The sequence below is a fragment of the Rhinatrema bivittatum genome, chromosome 4, assembly GCF_901001135.1.
Source record: "Rhinatrema bivittatum chromosome 4, aRhiBiv1.1, whole genome shotgun sequence".
NCBI lineage: Eukaryota > Metazoa > Chordata > Amphibia > Gymnophiona > Rhinatrematidae > Rhinatrema > Rhinatrema bivittatum.
Window position 1 is genome coordinate 477,074,791 of NC_042618.1, and position 16,129 is coordinate 477,090,919.

The 16,129-nt window shown below is 51.1% G+C and overlaps 1 protein-coding gene across 1 annotated transcript in view; it reads right to left on the reverse strand.

Moving 5' to 3' along the window:
• PRMT8 (protein arginine methyltransferase 8) overlaps window positions 1-9,528 on the reverse strand; it is a 53,344-nt gene extending 43,816 nt beyond the window's left edge. Inside the window, exon 1 of the mRNA XM_029597318.1 lies at window positions 9,296-9,528. The gene's annotated coding sequence lies outside the window, so the exon portion shown is untranslated. The remainder of the gene's footprint in view (window positions 1-9,295) is intronic.
• Between the last annotated feature and the right edge of the window lie 6,601 nt (window positions 9,529-16,129).

Sequence of the window (16,129 nt, forward strand, 5' to 3'; positions counted from 1 at the left end):
AACAGGGTTATAATTTTCATTTGACTTTGGGTAAAATAATTTAATGCTCAGTGGAAAGCATTCAAGTGTTGTAACGTGCCCGGTGTTGTGACTCAAGGGTCAGGGCTAGGCCCACTCCTAGTAGTTTAACCTATTTGCAAATGATCTGGCAGCGTGAATGAATGAGGATGCGATCAAGCTGGTAAAACCTGTTCTGAATGCACTGCAGTCCTCCTGGAGAAGAATCTGGACATCCAGGGAGCATAGTGAGATTCAGTATGGACACGCAGTGTCGTCACCATGCACTTAGGCTACTGGGACAGACAAGTGAAGAAGATAAGAGGAGGAGGGTGGATGGAGGTTAAGGGAGTAACAATGATCCTGTTACTCAGGAGTTACAGTGTTCGGCTTGTATCAAAGGATGCTCTTTAGGGATCTTTGTCAATTTCATTCAAGAGAAGCTCTTATGTATCACAGGTACCCCTTTGAATACCTCTGTTTCTCAAAGACTTGCAGACATTCAACTAAATACAATTTGAAACAGTTATTTATTTATTTAAAGATACTTTTATTCCACTGCCTTCAAACATTTGTCCAGAGCGGATTGCAGGAAAAGTATTCATAGTTAAATACAGTACATTAACAAAAGAACAAAACACAGACATGCATAAGAAGATAAAAAAAAAAAGAATATGAGATCAGCAGCAAACTAAAAATGATGACTTAAAAGCCGCATTAAAATCAGAGTTTATCATTTCTTCCTGAAAATCTTCAGATCCTCGCCCTCCCTGAGTTCAGTGGGTACCTAACGCAGTCCAAAATGCTGGGGGAACTTGATGAAAAAGCCCCAGCACGAGTCGTCTGTTTCCTATAATCTCCAGCTGGAGGGGAGGAGGTTACTGCCAATAATTTCTTAGCAGAAGATCTTAACGGACGCGGCGTCTCAGACCACGGGAGCTTATTTTTTTACTGAACGATATACATCTGATCACAACAGCTCGCGGGGTTACTACCAACAATTTGAAGTGAGCGAGACGCTTAATGGGGGAGAGCCGGTGCAGCTCTCGTAGCATGGGGGGTGATGCGAGAACCCGTAAGCGGCTGAGCTGCTGCCTCTTGAACGAACCGAGGAGCATGAAGCAAATTATTTGGAAAAGCCATCCCTCGGCTATTGCAGTAGTCAAGGTGCTACCCCCAAACCAGGGCCTGCAAAACCGATCTAAACGTATTAATAGGCACTAGAGCTTCCAGCGGCTTCAAGATGTTTAACGTATAAAACGCAAGTTTAGCCAAGAGTTGTCTAACAATGTTGAATGAGTGCACATTGCGAAGCTCTGATAAAATCAGCAAAGCTTTCCCCCCTAAAGATTAACAAGCACGTGTGCTGGTTGTGGCGTATTTATCCACCACAGCAACCGAGTTTTATGCACATTGAAAGGTGGACCACTTCTGGACAGCCGGTCCTTAACTGATGGGCAAACAGTCCTCAGAAAAAGGCTCTGGGAAGCCACCTTGCCTATCCCAGGGGATGAACAGCTGGATAGCACCTCCATACATAAAATGTGTCACCCCCCTAGTTCTTTCAAAACAGAACCTAATGGGAAAGGTGCAGAGCCCTGGGGGATGCCCGATGGCAAAGCCCTCCAAGTTGAAAACCGAAGGCCCAGCTGCACCCCCTTTTTTCCTCCCTGCAAAAATGAACTAAACCAGCTCGGCAGAGTCCCGTTAATGCCTTTCTGATGCAAACGGGCAATTAACGAGTTGTGGTCAATGGCATGAAAGGCCGTAAGGATGCCTGCTCCCCGTGCTCCAGTCTCCTGTATGATATGAGCTTTTCGGAAACCAAACCGGTGCTCGGGTAGAACTTCATTTCCCATCAAAGGCCCCAAAATGCATTTTTCTACCACCTTTGCCAAGGGCTGCAATTGGCCGGCTCGTCAGGGGGCAAGTGAGCATCCTTTTGCACTCATCTATCCGCGGCCTCCTTTAGTTTGCTTGGCCTACATCCCTTGAGAACATATGAACTATTCCCCTAACATCCCAAATGCATGCTTTCTGCTAGCCTGAGGCGAAGGTTAAGAGAACTGCTGAATGCGAGGGAGCCCCTTACTGTTTCTATCAGCCTCTGCATGCAGAAGTGCAGCGGTTATCAGAGCTTCCCCAGTGCCAGAGTTTCTTTCCTGAAACCCCCGGGACGGGGGTTCTTTCTTCTTCTCCACGTGCCGTCCCAGGAAGGGATCTGGGACTGGAGGGTTTTCCCGCTCTGGGTCCCAGGAGGACCTTGAGAGGAGCAGAAAGTGAATCGATAAAGTGGATTTACATTCTGGAGTCAGAGGAAGGACTTGCCAGGCTTGCAAAGGAATTCGGCAGGAGCCCATCTGTGGCTGGCAGGGGACGTCGCCCAGTTTCACCGACTGGACCAGAGAGGGCTGCACAGGATCAGGCAGGACTCGGCACCAATCCGGGAGAGCCCAAGGCTGGGAGCACGACGTGGGGATGGAGGTTTGGCAGAAAGGACCCCACACATTTCTGGGACTGGGTAAGTGTCGACTGTGACCTGTTTGGATTTTTGTGCTTCTGTATGGATTGCACTAATTGAAAGTGCGTTGTTTGCCAAATATCTCATCTGCATCAATTACCCCAGGAAAAGGATTCATTTAACAACGCCATTAGACAGCGTCGCAGAGCGTTTATTCCTACTGAAAGCTAGCAGAGGATGTTCCACACCTCTAAGCGCCGGGAAGATAAGAAGATCAGTGGGGACAGTGATCTGCGTAGGGGCTGATCTAGATGCAGGACAGTTTGGGGTTCATTAAGGCATCTGCCCTGTACCGTCATGGTCAAAGGAATTGCACCTTAAACTTACACTATACTGCTGCATTCATCCTGACTTGAATGAGTGGGAAGGAAATCTGAGCTTCAGAGTCTGTGGGTCTGATTCAGGCGGTGCTGCTTTGTATGTAAGAGAGAATGAATGATGACTCCTTCAATTACCCTGGTCTGATATTCACTGACAGCCGACGTGTTACAGCCCCTGGAACAAATTCCATCAGGGTAAGACTGCAAAGCCAGGAAGCTTGGTGTCATGCAAGACCTGGCACGGCGCCGGAGCCGAGGACAATCAGCAAACTACGCCAATCCCCCCCCTTATAAAAAGGTTTTCTGCTACAAATCTACCTCCGGAAGATGGCGGCAAAACATCCCGTTCTCCTGGGTAGCATAAGACGCCATTTCCCCATTCATAAAGAGGTAGCAGTGCCACAGAGCTTCAGAAAACACAACATAGGTGGTAACATAGTAAACGAAGACCAAAACGGCCCATCCGGGTAGAGAGGCGCGCAGAGATTCTCGCCTGGAGCTCCCAACCCACCCCCCTTCCCCGTGTCGCTTGTAGGGCTGCACCGTACAGGCGGCCCCCGAGCCTTCCAGGAAGCACAACGCGGGCATCTCACTGCCGTTTTGGGCTGTAGCTCTCATACCGTGCAGGTTACCCCCACTGATATCTCCCATCGTTTTGGGACGTAACTACAGAGTCTCGTTTTCCGCGTAAACGTCCGGTTTTCGGCTTTCTCGTTCACGGCGCCTCTAAGGTGCCTCTTCTTCTAACGGACGCGTGCGTTTGCTTTCAGGAAGGGAGTTTCCAGCAAGTCCTTTTGAAGGCGCTATGATCCCGAGAAGTTAGGAGAACAGACCCTGGCCCGGCCCCGTTACCGACCTGCTTGTGTTTCAGAAGGAAATCTCGAGTCCGTGCGACTTTTGTTATTCTTCCACGCGACCTGCTCTGTGTTTTCTCCATGTCCTTAACGTGTAAGTAACTTACACATGCTTCTGTTAGCACCAAGTCATCGCGCGGCCCCTGCCCCGTCCTGGGCCTCTGCAGGGGGGGCCATGCACCACGTACGACCCCCGTGACAGTCCCGGGGTTCCTGCCCAGAGGGGAAAAACACATTTCCAAGGTCTTTAGGGTTTTTTCTGCTCACCAAAATGTCACTCCTCAGCTCCAGCTTCTTCAAAATAAAGTCGTTACGTCAGGAAAGTGACGGCAAAACACAAATCCAAAAAAACCCCCAGTGCACACAAAGGAGAGTGCGGCAATAAGGTAAGAAACTTCCCAGCTCTCCCCCAAACATGACGGGTGCCCTCCTCCTCCTCCCCGGGCCCTGCGAGGCGTTTCCTCTTCCTCCCTCAGCTCGGGGTCTCTGGCTGATGGTATCTGGGGACTTTCCCAGGCAGGCTGCCCTTGCCCCTGGCACCTCCCAGTCCCCTTCTGTTTCTCCCCTCCAGAATTTCCTCTCTTCCGCTCCGACTCTCTCTGGGGAGCCCTCAATGGACGAGGGCTCCGAGACCGCCAAGCACTCCTCACCCCCTCCTCGGCAATCCACCCGAAACAACTCCCGCTTCCAGTGGGGAGCTGGGGTTCTAGGCCACCATCTTACCCCTCTCCGAGGGGGAGTGCTCTCCCGCTCAACACTCAGCGCACTAACCTGGCACCACAACAGGCAGGGTCTCACTGCTGAGGGCCCTCAGACTTGTAAAGGGTGGGGGTAGGATTTTAACGTCCCGTTACATCGCGTCACACATCAGTCAGAAAGCCCGGAGTCTGCGTGTTTACAGAAGGGAGTATCATGTGGTCCTGGTTGAAGCATTTCCCCCTTGCCCTTAGACAGGAAATGGGAAAAGCTCATTAGTGCATTAGTGTTTCGGGGTGCAGGAATATCTATGAGCGTGGGTCCTTTAATGTCTTGCTGAGCCTATTTTACCTTCGCTGCAAAGTTGGTATCATCTTATTGTGCGTGCTTTGTATGTATATCGCCGAGGGCCTCAGTGCAGGCGGTGTATACTTACCATAAATAAGTAATACAACACGACAAAGGCCTCCGACGGCCCAGTAAATCCTTCTCACGCTGCTATTTAATGCAGAGTTCAGTCCCTGACGAAGAAATGTAATAACGGAGCTTGCCCGCTGGCAGCCGCAGTAACTGCCATAGCTCTCGTGCCCCTGCCCACTCTGCCCGGGGCTTCCTCCAGGGAGCACACGGGGCCGCTGCCCTTCTGCGGCCGGGGAAAGATCTCGCTGGTCTCTTTAACCCGAATGTAACTCGCCTTCAGCTACCAACCTAAAGGTGGGAGCTACACCCAAATGAATCAATAAGCGAGCCCCTGGCCGGGTCCCTGTGCTGCCGAGGCTGAATCTCCCAGCAGAGGGACGGACGGACGTTGTACCTGTGCCGAGTGCAAGTGACCGGGCTGACCGCTGCTCCTTACCGCCCTGAGCTCCGGGAGGCTGCTACATGGAGGAGGTGGTGCGGCTCGCTCTCAGCTGCTTTCTCCTGCGGGGGACCTTGGAGTGCACGGGACAGAGTTTTAAAAACGTGCGCTGGGGTCTACTCCCACTCTCACAGGGGCTGGCGCATTAAAACCCCGAGCCAAAGTTTAACCGTGCTCACGCGGCGAAAGCACGGGGCCGCGCAGTAAGCTAGCGGCACGCGCATGCTAACCATCCGGCCAATACAGTAAAAGTCGCCGGGCGAACGCCCGTCCTCCTGTGTGCGCGATTCAGTATTCAGATTAGGGCCGGCGGTGAAAAGAGGCGCTAGGGACACTAGCGCGTCCCTAGCGCCTCTTTTCGGCCAGGAGCGGCGGCTGTCAGCGGGTTTGGCAGCCGACGCTCAATTTTGCCGGCGTCGGTTCTCGAGCCCGCTGACAGCCACGGGTTCGGAAACCGGAGGCCGGCAAAATTGAGCGTCCGGTTTTCAGCCCGCGAGCCACAGGTCGACTTCAAATTTTGTTTTAACTTTTTGTAACTTTCGGGACCTCCGACTTAATATCGCCCTGATATTAAGTCGGAGGGTGCACAGAAAAGCAGTTTTTACTGCTTTTCTGTGCTCTTTTCCCGATGCCGGCAGAAACTAGCGCCTTTGGGTAGGCGCTAATTTCTGAAAGCAAAATGTGCGGCTTGGCTGCACATTTTGCTTTCAGAACCGCGCGGGAATAGCTAATAGGGCCATCAGCGTGCATTTGCATGTTGCGGGCGCTATCAGATTCGGGGGGGGGGGGGATTGGACGCGTGTTTTCGATCCCTTACTGAATAAGGGGTAATCCAATCGCAGGTTACTGTACTGTACTGTATCAGCCTGAATGTGAGTTAAACCCCAAACCTGTGAGCAATGCAGGAAACTGTGCTAAAGAAGGCTTAAAGCTGGGAAGTGCTTCGCACCCCCTACTGGTGACCTCTGGTGTGACTGCTGGACCATTTTGTCCGTGCCGGGAGGTGTCAGGCAAGCTCGGGACCAGGCGCTGGAGGTTTTCCCTGGTTTAGGGGGCGGTGGTGGTTGCAGCTTTGCGATCGCCGATTGGTTTCTTTTGCGCTGCTTGTTATATTGCCTTCCTGTTTTTCCATCCTTGCTCCTGAGTGACTCCCGGTGAGTGGCAGGGATTGCTGGTACCTGCTTGTCACTCTTTGGTACTGTCCACTTTTTGGGTTTTAGGTTCCTGAAAGGGCGGGACGAGTGCTGCTGGCTGAGGAGAGAACGGAGCGTGCCAGGCAGGCGAGTGGCGACAGAGAGGAGTGTGGTGCATGCGTTGGTGCCGTGATCAGGAGGAGAGGAGGAGCAGACGGAGCAAGGGCCAGGGCGTGCAGGAGCTGGCAGGAAGGCAACGAGAGGAACAGGCTGAGGGGGAGGTGTCAGAGCAGGGGGGCGGTGGCGGATGGGAGCTGGGGGTGAGAGCAGCGCTCAGGGAGGTAGGAACCCTCAAGCAGCCATCCAGGAGTGATGAGCAGCAGCGGGAGGAGAAACAGCGTCTATGTGATGTGCGCTCTGAGGAAGGGAAGGGCCTTCCTGTGCAGCAGAGCTGCAAGACGTGCGGTGAGCTCTGTGGGCTGAAGACACCTTCGCGGATCACAAGGATGTCAGGAGCCTGGCAGCAGCAGCCACCAGAGCAGTGAATCAGCTCGAGCACTGCCGGCAGGAAGTCTTGTCAAGGCAACGCCGGCAGAGAAGGAGAGTTCCCAGCGCCGGGCACAGCTGACGCCAGTGGAGGAGTTGGTCTGGGCTCTGCTACTGGCACCCATATGGGCACCGGCACAGATGCTGCAGCTGTTGTGGCAGAAGCTGGAGAGGAGGATGGGATGGCCGGTAGAGTTAACCGGTACGTTACACCTGTACTCAATACAACCTAACAAGTACAACCTCAGAGTGGTCCTTATTTATTATTACGAGAAAAACGACTTGCTGGCCCTTATTTCTCACCCGAGTTATTGGGACATTTTCTAACGAGGCAGAGGTTTACCCTGGGCTCTGATCTGGAGTCAATCTCCCAGAGTGAATGCTTGGGTACTGGGCCCTGGCGTTGCCAGAGGATTAGAGTTTATATACTGTCCAGAGTCATGAAGCATTGTCTCTCTTCTGAGCTTTCTAATCAATACTGATGAAAGATAAGAGACCTTTCTGGAAAACATCTGGATTGGGGGTTTTTAGCTGACTCACCTTGTGCACAAGAGGTCATGAGGAGAAAACCCAGAGGAGAAACAAAGAGTATGTCATCGCTGCAGCACGAGAAGCGGCATCAGTTCCAGTAATCCCATTACAATCCAGAGATTTACGGAGTAGAGCTAGCGCATGCAAAATGCAGGCTGCAGCCGGTAATCCATGCACCACAAAGCAGGATCTGATATTCATGTATCCAATATTAATATGCATGAGATCCTGAACGTGACAGAGTCTGAGACAAAGCTCTCTCCTTCCTCTAGAAACCCTGAGCTCAGCCTTCAGGCAGAGAGCAGATAACGTACCCTGGACATTCAATGGTGCGGTCAGGCCACTAAGTAACCCGGTTAAAGTGAGCACTGCATTCAGGCAGTCCTAAAGTCATCCGGCTTCAGGGTGGCCAGCCAGCTCCAGATTTTCAGAACAGGTTGATCCACGTCTGCTTTTCCTACTTACAGTCCTGATTTTCCGAGGGAATGCAATAGGGAAATCAGAATAAGTCCCAGCATGCAATGGGGTAAAACCCAGGACTGCACCCACCTGTCCTGAAAATGTGGGGATGGTTTGCAACCCTACCCGGCTAACTCAGACAGAAAGCACCAGATGATTTAGCTCCGCCTCCAGAAGACTTCAGCTTCCCTGGATAAGTCTTATCCACCTAACTACTTAGCCGGATAACCCTGAAGGGTTCAGCAGAAGGGAAATTTTAAATCCTGCTGCTTGTCTGACTATGTCCCAATCTTAACTGGAGAAATGTGCTAAATAGTGAACTCATTTCTTTCTCTATAGCCTCGTACAGGTCTTATTCTTACTCTTCTTCATGGAAACAGAAAAGGACATAAAGTAACAACCAGAAAACTCATCTGGACTCTGAACAATTCTCTTCCTCTTGCAAAACTGCTGATCCTGTTTAGTCTCTGGCATTTCCGTCACTCCCTCCACAGCTAAGGATCCTCTGTGCTTATCCCAGGCTTTACCCCTCACTCCCTCACAGCTAAGGATCCTCTGTGCTTATCCCAGGCTTTACCCCTCACTCCCCCACAGCTAAGGATCCTCTGTGCTTATCCCAGGCTTTACCCCTCACTCCCCCACAGCTAAGGATCCTCTGTGCTTATCCCAGGCTTTACCCCTCACTCCCCCACAGCTACAGATCCTCTGTGCTTATCCCAGGCTTTACCCCTCACTCCCCCACAGCTAAGGATCCTCTGTGCTTATCCCAGGCTTTACCCCTCACTCCCCCACAGCTAAGGATCCTCTGTGCTTCTCCCAGGCTTTACCCCTCACTTCCCTACAGCTAAGGATCCTCTCTGTGCTTATCCCAGGCTTTACCCCTCACTCCCTCACAGCTAAGGATCCTCTGTGCTTATCCCAGGCTTTACCTCTCACTCCCTCACAGCTAAGGATCCTCTGTGCTTATCCCAGGCTTTATCCCTCACTCCCCCACAGCTAAGGATCCTCTGTGCTTATCCCAGGCTTTACCTCTCACTCCCCCACAGCTAAGGATCCTCTGTGCTTATCCCAGGCTTTACCCCTCACTCCCTCACAGCTAAGGATCCTCTGTGCTTATCCCAGGCTTTACCCCTCACTCCCCCACAGCTAAGGATCCTCTGTGCTTATCCCAGGCTTTACCCCTCACTCCCTCACAGCTACAGATCCTCTGTGCTTATCCCAGGCTTTACCCCTCACTCCCTCACAGCTAAGGATCCTCTGTGCTTATCCCAGGCTTTACCCCTCCCTCCCCCACAGCTAAGGATCCTCTGTGCTTATCCCAGGCTTTACCTCTCACTCCCCCACAGCTAAGGATCCTCTGTGCTTATCCCAGGCTTTACCTCTCACTCCCCCACAGCTAAGGATCCTCTGTGCTTATCCCAGTTTGTTTGAATTCAGAGTTTGATTCCATCTTTTTCCATGGGAGGCTGTTTCTTCCATCTACTTCCCTTTTTGTGCATATATTTTCTGTTTCACAATGTTAGTCCTGGTCTGCCTCTTTTCCTGCTCCCCTTGTTGTACAACTTCCTGGAGAGGTGCAGTGGTGCCTCCTGATTGCGCTTCTCTTTGCAAACCCAGGCTTCCGGGATGCTGGTAAGAGAAATGCTGACCCGGAAGTCTGATGTGAGCTGGGAACGCGGAGGCGGGGCCCGTGCCGCAGGCCCTCCCCCCCCTGCTCATCTCGCGCTTCCACATCCCCTGCGATTGGACCTCGCGCATTCGGGGGGAGGGACGCGAACGAAAGCTCGTGCGAAGTGGCGCGAGGGAAGGGAAAGTTAGGGGCCACGCGGAAGAGAGAAGGGGAAGGAACTCAGTGCAGGAAGTCAAAGGGCAAAGAGAAGCCCCTGGGGGGGGAGGGCAGTGATGAGAAAGGGTCTGGAAAGCTTTCCTTTCTGGCTGCCTCCAGGAGGGTTTCGCAAGCCCCTGCCTTTCATCGGATTTGGACGGCAGGAGGAGCTGGGCACGCGGGCCTGCCTGATGAAACTGCGGCGGAGGGCGTTAGCATGGGAGTCACGTTCCCAGCCCTGCTAAAAATAAACAGCAGCGCGCTTATCCCGAACCATTTGCTGCAGTCCCCGCTGAAGCTTGCACAAATCCCTGCAAACGTCCAGCGCCCTCCTGACTCGCGAATCTGCCCCAGGCAGGGCCTGACCTGTGCACGAGGCCCCCCACTGCTCCCCCAGCCGGCCCTCCTCAGGCTCACACCCCTTCCCTTCTTCTGCGGGCAGGCTCGGCACGAGGGGGATGTGCGCTCCCCTTCTCCGCTTGGAGAGCGCAGGACCTCAGCAGAGGTGTGTGCTCGCTTTAAAACGGCACGAAAACGTGGTTTTCCCTTCGAAACAACACCAAAAATTCCTAAAGAAATACCATTTCTGTTTTTTCAGCACGCGCTATTCTCAAAAAAGGCGAATTTTAAAAGCGTTTTGCAGGAAAAAATATCAGCATATGCGCGCGTAAGTAGTCACTATGCGTGTATTCCGTATTTTATAAAAGGCAGGATTACACGTGCATATTCACTTTCTCGTGTGAATATACAGGTGTAAAAAATGGTTTAGCAGCATTCTGTGGCGGGTTCAACACATGCACGCAAGAAAGTTGCTATTTTAAAAGACGCATCTACCTTTTCCAACTTACATATTTTCCGCCCTGCTAATTACCTAGCATAAGCAATATTAAATGTGTTTATTGTATAGCATTGATAGGGTGGGAGGTCTGGGTGAACTGGGGGGTGGGAGTGTTCAGGCCTGGAGAAGGACTGGGTGAACTGATGGACTAACTGGCAAAACTGGTCATTTCCTTGATGTAAGCATGTTATAAAATTGGCCGAGTTACATGTGCAAATCGGCACTTCAGTCTTAATTCCTCATTTACTTTTGTGCATAAATTTTATGCACGTAGATGTTTAAAATAGTTGGGTAAAGTATGTACATTAAGTGCATTGAAATACATGGTTTCAGTGCTTCGTATGTATTCGTGCATAGGCCTACATGCATGCGTGTTGCATAACAAACATAAATGTTTTTTATATGTGCATATGTGAAACAGGCATGTTATAAAATACTATAGTAAAATTGTGCACGCCCACGTGCATGCACATACAGAAGCATGCATGCATGTTTCAAAGATATTCTCAAAATTTTGCAAAGTCCGTGTGTGGCAAAGATTCTGTGCGTGTCGTGAAAACATAGCGCCATAAGGAAGTGAGCACTACACATGGGAAAATGAAATGTGTTTTCCTGCTTTTGACCGATGATTTCATACCATAGCATCCCGTGAGCAGAATGTGTACGAGGTGACTCTATATATGCCGCCATGACCTGCCAGATTTACAGTAAAACCGTTGCTTCCAGAATTGAGACTGACACATTCCTTTGGGGAAACAGGAAATGAAAGGGTTCATCTTGTAGAAGGGGTTACATTCCCTCATTGGCAGATGTACAGTTCTCGGGTTTTACTTCCCCTGTGCCCCTAGACTCAGAGGATCCACCTCCTTCATCCATCTCTTCCCCTGTATGGACCAAGCAGTGGATTTGCCAGAAATGAATGTTTTGGGGGGCCCAAGGTTAACATGGGTGGGCAGTTGACATACAGGTCTGGGCCCTACTAGTTGTACTCTTATTGATAAATAATGCCTTAAGAGTGCACCTGACAGTGGATTTCTAAGTAGTCTCATCATGAGTCATGCTTTAAATTATTTTAATTCTATTATTTCAAGCACTTACCAGTATTAAAAATACCTTATTAATCCTTATTGATTTATTTTATATTTATTGGAGTTTATAAATACACATCATGTAAAAAGTGAACCTAGAACACTTAACAGAAACATCAGATCCAATCACGTAATAAAAAAATATCAATGTATTCTTTTATGAATCCTCTTTCCAAAAATGTAGAGAATATCATAACTACAGTAAAACAGCAATACTCATAATAATCATCATAAGAACTTAAGATTTTCAACAGGATCAGGACATGCAAAAAAAAAATATATTCAGTGACAATAAACTCCCTCCAATGCCAAACATTTTGTGAAGTAAGGCAAATCCCTACAAAAAAACAAAACACCTAGAACCGTGCCATGCCGTACCATAACAGCAGTAACTCTCAGGACTCAAACAGCAACAACATTATCTACGCAAAGGCAAGCATTACACTAAGCCCTAGAACACTAATATACCACCTGGTGGGCAAACAGAACAAGCTGAACTGCTATAAATCCCTACAGAGAAACTACACGCCAGCCAAAATACCGTACCTCTGTGACACATGCACAATACAGAATGAGGGACTACTATTGAGAAATAAACATGCAGACAAAACTGAAACAAAAAGCCTGAGAAACCAGACTCTGTGAGCTGTGGAATACTGAAGAGGCAGCAAAATGCAAATTTATAAGAAATGCACATTCCCAAACATGGCACATTTCAATCACTGAAAGGCAAACATTTTTTTTTACCTTTGTTGTCTGATTTTATTTTCTAATTGGTTGGTCCCAGTGTCTTTGTTCCCCTTGTCTGTCTTTTCCTAATTCCTTTTTCAGAGTCTCTTTTATTCTGTTTCTTCTCTCTCATCTTCTTTTCTTCCACCTTCATACACACACACAGCAGCTTTCTCTCACACAGGCTCCCACTCTTGCATGCTCTCTTTCACATACACACAGGCTCCCACTCCCACAGACTCTCTGTTACTCAGGCTCCCACTCTCATATGCTCTCTCTCACATGCAGGCTCTCACACTCACATGCAAGTTCCCACTCCCCTACACACACTGGTTCTCGCTTTCACATGCTGGCTCCCATTCCCCCTCACAGACCCTCAAAGCTCTCACTCTGACATTCTGTCTCACACACACAGGTTCATATTCCCACACAAACATACAGGCTCTCACATCTCTCTCTCACATGCAGGCTCACACAAACATAGGGTCTCACTCTCACAAGCAGGCTGCCACTTCAACACACATATGCTTCTTCTCACACACAGGGTTTCACTTCCAAATGCCCTCTCTTTCTCTACACACAGGCTCTCACAACCACATGCTCTCTCTCCCTCACACACACACACACACACACACACATTGTCTCTCATACACACACACATACACTCCCCCCCAAGGCAGGCTCCCATTCACACCTCCCCCTCAGGAAACCTCTCATACCCCCACCCCACCTCACTACAGGCTTCTATTCAAACACACACACAGACAGGCTCCCATTCACACCAACCCCCCCCCCCCCCAGCCAGGCTTCCATTCACACACACACACACACCCCAGGCAGGTTTCCATTCACACAAAACACACACCCAGGCGATCTCCCCTTCGGAAGCCCATTCTGCTGCTCCTCCTCGTGTGCGCTTTACAAAACACTTGCGGCTAGCGCTTCCTCGATGCTGATCTTGTGCATCAGAAGAATCGCCCACATTTCCTGTTCTCTTTTTTAATTCCCTAGGGCCGGCACACGTGGTGGAGTAGGCAAATGGGCTCTCTCCTGGCGGTATTCTCTTCTTGGCTGCCGTCGGGAAGGAGTCAATTGGCGGTCTCTTGGGCCTCTTCTTTCTTCGATCCACCGGCGGCCTCCCGGGCCTTTTCTTTCATCCTGGACACCGGTAGGGTGGAAACCACCAGCAGCCTCCCAGGCCGCCTCCCATCTTCAGCTGCTGCTTTGCTGGCTGTACATGTCTGGCAGCGCCGAGCCCGTTCACGGGGGCCCTGCGCCAGGGCCTCTCTTCTCGGGCCGCCGGGTAAAGCTAAGTGGGTGGGACCTGAGCTCTTCGTGGGTGGGCCACGGCTCCAGCACTGGAAACAGGTTCCCTGCAGCTGTGATTCTGAGACAGGGTAGAGCCACCTGAGCGCTGCAGACAGAGATGGGGAGCTGCTCCTTTAGCTGGGTGATGGAGCCACTGCTTCACAGCTGACTTGAATGCCAAGGTCCCCACACTGGAGAGCTTGGTTGTGGCACTGCATGTGGTCAGCAGGTGTGGGCGCTTCACAAAGACCTTCTGGATCAACACGAGACAGCCAAGCTTCCAGGACCGCATGGCAAAGCATTCGGATTGTGAGGGATATATTAAACCTCTGGAGCAAAGGATTTTATGAAAAATGCCAACAAGATCCTCTTAATGATCTAAATACCCGCGGGGTAGATTCTACCAACAATCCCCACTGTTACAAAATCATTTCATTTTGAAGTGCAGACTTTTCACAGGACGTTGGATTTTCGGAAAAGCAGCTCTCCGAAGCCATCAGAGGGGGCTACGTGAACAAAGGCCGTGATGCAAATAAAGACAACCTTTCAGTCAGATCTTAAAAAACACCCCTGTTTCTGCAACGTCCGATCCCTCTGGCCGCAGAAGGACTGAGCACTTTGTAGGGACACCCAGAGAGGGCCGCTGTTAGCCCCGGTGGCTCCCTGCGCAGGCAGGGGCGTGAAGCTCTGTCCATGTGCACGAGAGACGTCAGCCAGCGCCGGAATTCAGCTGCAGAATCTCCCACGTTTCCTCTTTTCTTTTTTTTGGGTGCGTGGCAGAGAGGAGACGTGCACTTGCCGCAAGATCGGATTTGATGGGGGTCACCGCAGTTTCCCGCTAACCCTTGCTCCTTCTTTTCCAGGTGCGCCGTGTGGCTGGGAAGTCAGTGTTTCAGCTCTCTGTGCAAACTACACAAAGAGGAGCTTCAAACGCCGAAGGCAGAGAAGGACGGGCCAGCGGGCCCTGATCCGGATTCCTCCTTTTTACATGACTTTCTGATGGCTTACGAGATTGCCACCCGAGTGTCTGTGGCCGCATGTCCTGTCCACACCAAGGTTTCAGGAGATGTCAGGCAGGTCCAGGGGGAACCAGACAGGGGTATCATTTTCATGCAGCTGTAAGGGGATCACAAAGTTTTCCCCACTTACTAGAGTGGTTAGAGCCCTGTATAGGTCTCTGTCAGCACAGTTTGGAATTGGTGAGACACGGTGACGCCACAACAGTGGGAGGTGTCTTTGTGCTCGGGGGTACAAAACCCCGTGGGGCTGGTGCAATATCGCGCACTCAGGCTGGCGCACAGCTTAACCAGGGACTGGACGCGCGTTTTGCACGCGCGCTGGGCAAAAGGGCATTCAGGCGTAGCTAATCGCGCTCGCCATCACCCCCGATACAAAAAAAATGACAGTGCGCCGGACGTGCACTTTCTAACACGGCAAATTGAACACCGGCCCCGGAGCTGGCATTAAGTCTTGCCGAGCGTCAAGGGCTCAACCGAAAAACAAAAAAATCCTGCTCTCTGTGCTTCCTCCTAATTTTAGTATCACCGCGGTACTAAGTAGGAGGCACCACAGAAAGCAGCAACATGAAAAAAAAAAAGTCATGACCGCGACCGGCTTAGGAGAATGGACGCTCGGTTTACCATCTCAGCCACGTCTCCTGGGTGAAGGACGCGCTAGGGATGCACAGTTGCTCCCTAGGTTTGGCGTGGCACCTCATTGCCATGCTGCACTGGGTACCCAGGAGGACCCGGCTGTGCCCGCGATGGCCCAGTTTTTAGGCGTGGCTTTACTGAATCGGCCCCAGTGGATGGGGATGGGCTTGCTCCTTTTCCTGCCACCAGCCCCGGGGGAGCGTGAAGGCTGCAGGGTGGTGCATCCCCGGTGCCAGCTAGGCCTGAGGTGCGCGAGGAGGCCATGAATGCTGGGGCGAGGCTGTGATTCAGTGAGGTACAAGAGGCGTGCGAGGAGAGGCCGGCCAAGGATCTGGGGCTTGACCAGAGCGGCAGCCATCGCCTGCTCCCGCAGGAATTTTCAAAAGCAGAGAAATCATCCTGCCCGCCACCACTTTGCAAGATCGCTTCCCTTATTTCTATGGACTGATCCTGCATCAGTTTGTTTCTACAGTCAAGCTCTGCAGTGGGCATTGGCTTTATGGAGGAGTGGTTGTGCTTTCCGAGAGAGAGAGGTCTGGAGATTGGAAGAGGGACACGAGAGATCCACAGAGGTAGGGCCTCGGAGCTTGGGTTTTCCTCATCCAGCATGTGCCCTATGGTACAGAGAGTGCACCCCGAGACACCCTGGTTACCAGCCAGAGGGCCACGAGGGCTACACATACCTATGCATGGACAGAGATGTGTGTCTAGAAACGTAGCCTCCATCAGTTCTGCATACACAGCGACGTTGGAAATCAAATTGGAGCTTCATG